At 46.2% G+C, this 5,345-nt stretch overlaps 1 pseudogene; it reads right to left on the reverse strand.

Moving 5' to 3' along the window:
* Positions 1–893: 893 nt before the first annotated feature.
* On the reverse strand, positions 894–1,397 carry LOC110317325 (annotated as a pseudogene).
* Between the last annotated feature and the right edge of the window lie 3,948 nt (positions 1,398–5,345).

Consider the following 5,345-nt stretch of genomic DNA (forward strand, 5'->3'; position numbering starts at 1 on the left):
AGAGAGGCCCCTTGGTCTTGCAAACTTTATATGACCCAGCACAAGGGAAGGCCTGGGCCAAGTAGTGGGAGTGGGTGGGTAGGGGAGCAGGGGCGGGGAGGGGCGGTATAGGGAACTTTCGGGATAGCATTTGAAATGTAAATAAAGAAAATAATAAGAAAAAAATTTTTAAAAAGTTCATGTTTCTGGCACCACAGCTAGTCTGGGTTCATGGTGATGCAGAGATGGTTTATGAGGCGGGTCCACCCTTCACCTTGCCTGGAGATATACAAAACCCGGAGAAATGGAGGTTGTGCTCGGGACACACTGGCGACTTCAGAGGATCCTTATGAAAGACAAGTTTAAAAATGTCAAGTGGGACAGATGCAGGGACACAAAGGGCTGCACCACTGATTCCATGGACTCAGATAGGAGGGGTGGAGGAGTAGGGACAGGCAGACAGGAGGGGCAGAGGATGGGAAGGAAAATGCAGACAGCTCGTGTGTTCCATTTAACAAGTAAGATAAATCAAAGACTTAAGGAAGTTAAGGACTAATCAGAATAATTTGTCAACTTTAATTTTTAGGAAGATCAAAGTTCCCTCCAAACCCAATTTGCTGTCTTATTACTGGAAGCAAAGACCAGCATGGCACACTATCACTCCAGCGGAATTACGGAAGAGCCTTGAGGCTGTGTCCTTCACATTCACTTGGAGAATAGGTACCTCCCTACCTCAGAACGCTTTAGGGAGGGACTGCTACCCTTTCTGGTGTCAAAGTTTGGACACCAGAAAGACACCCCCAAAACATGTTGTCTAAACGGCAACTTCAGGTTAATATGACTAAAGCAGTTACATTGTGAGAAGTGCTGAAGGTTTGTGGTGTCTTCTCCGGCACAGGAGTGGCCACGGTTCCTCACCAAATGAAGTAACCACCATCTGAGACGCCCATGAAGAAGTTTCCCTTGCGCTGAGTTACAAGGACTTTGGCTCCTTGCATGATTGCAAGCTGGGCAGCATTCGGAGGGCATCCAGGAGGTGGAGGAAGAATGGCAATTGGGGGCGCCAGGTCCAAATCTGGCACCTGAACCATACCCTCCTGCCACCAGCACTGCTGAGCCAGGTGGATAGATGGGACCAACTGGATAATAAGCCATAGGGATTGTGGAGCCTAAAGGCTCAATAGCCACAGACTGGGCCATCAGCAGATACAATGAAGGCCCAAGAAATGCAGCTGACCTGGTGGGGTCTGTGGCAGCCCCTGGAAGAACAAAGCTTGGACGACCGAGCTCTGAGTATGCAGGCAGAGCATCAGTATAGGGAGGAGCCTGAGGAAGATGTAAGATCTGAGGATTACTGGATTCCCAGGAGGATGCACAGGGTAGGCAGGCTGTGTTGGATATTGACCGTTGCTGTTCATGGTAGCTCTGAGTTTGCTTCCACATGGCGTCACGGATGGTTATTTATTTATTTATTTATTTTTGTCTTTTTCCTGTTCAGAGTAATTTCCGTGTCACATGATGCTCATCCACTCTGCATCATTCCAAGTGTACTGCTGCCAGAGACCCGCCCCCCTTTTCAATCTCTTAACTGTAATCCCCTCTAAAATAAAATTAAAAAAAACAACCCAACAACAGACTTCAGACTTTAGACTTAATGCATGCTCTTGGTCGTGGGGTCATTGGAGAAGCCAAAGAGGATGAACTCAGATCCAACTTTGGTTCTGCCCTGTAATCATCCAAAACACAGGTCTGTGAGAGGCTCCCAGCCATCTGTGTAACACCTGATACATGGTAGCCCAGAAAGACAGACGCTACAGAGGCTGGAATGCTGGGGTGTTTATTCTGAGCACACTGTTCATTTTCTGTGCACTCTTCCTAAGGGGCTTAACAACCCCTCACTCTCTTCATCTGTAAAATGAGGCTCACGACACTTGTGTCTTGACAGCATTATGACTATTTAAAGTATCTCATATAACACATCATATGTCCTGTGCTTTCTCATACACCCATTCCACGCTATTGTGTACATTGACTAGTTCACACTCACTCATTCAGAAACAGGTCTCTCAAAAATTCCTAGACCTGAAGTGGTCTTCAACCTTGTAGAGCCTGTGACCTGTGTATAACTTTCCTCTTCTCACACCAAGGAATCCTTTATTCCTGACCAGCTAGTGCAAACTGAGCCTTCATCAACAGGGGTCAACGAGAGGCCCTGAGCTGCACCAAGTGAAGCTGCTACCCTGGATTTGAGTCCCTCTTCCCTGGTCTTGAAAGTGAGTGGACATGCCAGGAGTGGCAGTGTTCACTTCCATGGTCTCACTGGACCAACACCCAGCACTGCACCTTTCCCCCACAGCAACTGTACTCCAGTCACTTCCAGCCTGCACTGCCTATAGCTCCTTGTCAGCTGTGTCTTCAGTCCAGCCCTGACCACACTCCAGGCCATGTCTTCCCCGCATGGTTTCCTCTACATGCAAACTCTGTCAGGTGGTTCCACTACCAGGCTGCACATTCTTTATGCAGCAGCCTCTTCATTAGAGTCTGAATCTCTGTTCAGATTACACAGGCTCTATATGGTGGTGACACATCTGTCATCCCAGCATATGAAGAGGTAGAGGAAGGACAATCAGGAGTTCTTGTGTAGCCTAGGCCACATAATGCGTTTGAAGCTAACCTGAGTTACAGGAGGCATTATAAATAGCTAATTTCTAACACTAAAAATAAATCANTGAGGGATGAGAACATGGCTCATCAGGAAAGTTGGCCTGAGGACAAGCCCGATGGCCCCATTGCAATTTGTGAAGCCATGAGATGGAAGGAGAAAATTTTTTCCTTCATGTGCTGTGGGAAGGTGCCAGCATGCAAGCACACACACACACACACACACACACACACACACACACACCATTTTCAAAACGTTGAAAAAGAGAAAAGAAAAAATTCAGACACAGCCCCCCCCCCCCCGCACATAGTCAAATGGCTTTCAGGGGAAGGCAATCTACAGTGCACTGAAGATAATGCAGTGTCTCCAATGGAGGCTGGTGGATTGTGTGTGTATTCATGCATGAAAGCTGTTCTTTCTATATCATGTCCTCCTTCCTCTGCTCACACAAGAGTCAATTCTAGGTCTACCACTAGTTTAAATTATGGTTATAAAACAACCAGATTTTAGAGTCAAACCCAAGGGAATACTTTTATCCTTAGGGGGTAAGCAAAAATTCTTTTTAAAGGGCACAATAAAGTACTTTCCCTAGGGGAAAAAAGGCAATAAATCAGACAGTATCAAAAATGAAATACTCAAAAGATTCGTACAAGAAATTATTCGTAGAGGAGTCTTATAAGAAAACAGACTTCCCAACAGAAAATGAAATAAATAAATAATAAATTAATTAATGTAAAGGACACTTCTGTGATGTGGCTGTCTCAATGAGCACTGAGAAGCTGTGAGACCACAGTGTAAAGAGCCACACAGGCTCCTGTCATCCCTGAGGCTCCCTACACCACTCACCTACCAGAATGACAATAGTAAACTCCAATGCTCCACTCACTGAGGACTTTAGTCCCAGCACACAGCTGTCTCCTCCATCCCCCTCTCTCCACTCTCAAGTCCCTATGCAAAAGCTCGTTATAACCTGGACACCTCTGCTTCTCTCAAACTGCAAGGCACACACCTAGCATCTCACTATGGAGTGGGGACCAACACCTGCCCAGTGATGCCCGCACAGCAGGACTCAGCTTGGCCAGGAAACCTTGCCTGCTGTGCTGCCACCTCCCAGACCCAACTCAGGTAGGATAAATCCTGTAGTTCTTGTTCATTAGACAAATAAAAATCTAAAGAATCCTAGAGGGGTCTGCCTTCCTCTCCTAGTAACTGAATTCCCAGACAAGTAAGAACAACCTATGAAAGTATGACAGCATGTGTGGTTCCCAACCTTTGTAATAATAAAACAACTAATATTTATAATATTTATTTTGGGTAATTTGTATATTCCAGCCATTGTTCCACCAGCTTTAGGGTATCAGAACATCAATTCAGTGAAGGAAGTAGTTTACCCATATGTAGAAACCTAAGAGCCAGAGAGATTTGTTTCAAGTTATAAGCTTGCCATGGGAAAAGTTGGAGTTTGGATGTTCCAGCCTCAGAGCCTGGCTCTCAGTCACTACCTTGTCTGCTCTGGCACAAGGCTCTCCAGTGGGAGGTGAAGACAAAGTCTTCCCAGTGTCCATCTAGTTGAGCACAGACCAGAGCTCCTAGGACAGAGGTGAATGAGTAGCCACAGAGCAGCTCTCCTGGTAAGATTTCCCTCATGTCTGAGTGTGGGAGGCTCTGGGGGATGCATTGAAAGGCAGAAGGAAACAATGGGAAGGGATTTGGTAAATTGTAAGTATTCTGAGTTAAATATGTTGTAGTAAAAGCCCCCTTCCTCCTCCTCCTTATCTCTCCCTTCCCCCCTCTCTTCCCACTTCTCTCTGTGTGTATGTAAAAGAGAGAGTCAGAGACAGAGAGAGAACAAAGAGAGAAAGACAGAAACTCAGAAAGAAAGAGACTTCAAAACAGGAACAAAAAGAGAGAAAGATAGACAGACTGAGTGACTGACTGAATAACAAAAATATAAAAACAGAGACAGATACAGACAGAGATGGCGAGAGATAGAGATGGAGGAAATTGATTGAGACAACTACAGTCTTTATTGGCTTGCCTGTCCTACAGTCTGTGTCTTCCTTCCAACTATGCCTGGTGATACAGATTATCGGTCCCAGCATTATGAAAGCAAAGACAGCCAGATTATGAGTTCCGGGCAAAATAAGTGGGCTACCTGGCAATACTCAGTCTCAGAAAGTAAAAAACACAACTCTACCCCCGGAGTGCTGAAAATGAGAATCTGATGTGTAGCATCACCCACAGAGCAAGACAGCCTGGCCAGGCAGCCTGAGATCCATCTCCCAGTCAAAACCAAACTGCCATAAGTGCACACCCAGCTGTCCTCCTGGTTTCTAACAGACCATCACTTAGTCATGGCTATGGCTTTCAGCCTCACTTAAGATCCTTGAGCTCAGAACAATATTTTATTATTGTGTCTAGTACTGATCTAGGGCATGATAGGAAACAAACTGTCAGGAAAGAGTAAACGTATAAAGGAGTAAGGAAGATTAAGAGGAAGGAATAAAGGACACAAGGGTGAAGTAAACCAGGGTGAAGGACGAAGAGAAGGCAATGGAGGCAGGGCCGCAGGTCTATGGTGACATGTACACAGTTGAAAGAAGTGGTCCTGGCCTTTCCTGCCCAGGAGGGGTGTTCGCCTGGTGGCTGTCCGCAGGCTGATCCAGCACCCAACACCTTGCCTCCCCGACCGAGGAGGGGTGTC

The sequence above is a fragment of the Mus pahari genome, chromosome 2, assembly GCF_900095145.1.
Source record: "Mus pahari chromosome 2, PAHARI_EIJ_v1.1, whole genome shotgun sequence".
Taxonomy (NCBI): Eukaryota; Metazoa; Chordata; class Mammalia; order Rodentia; family Muridae; genus Mus; species Mus pahari.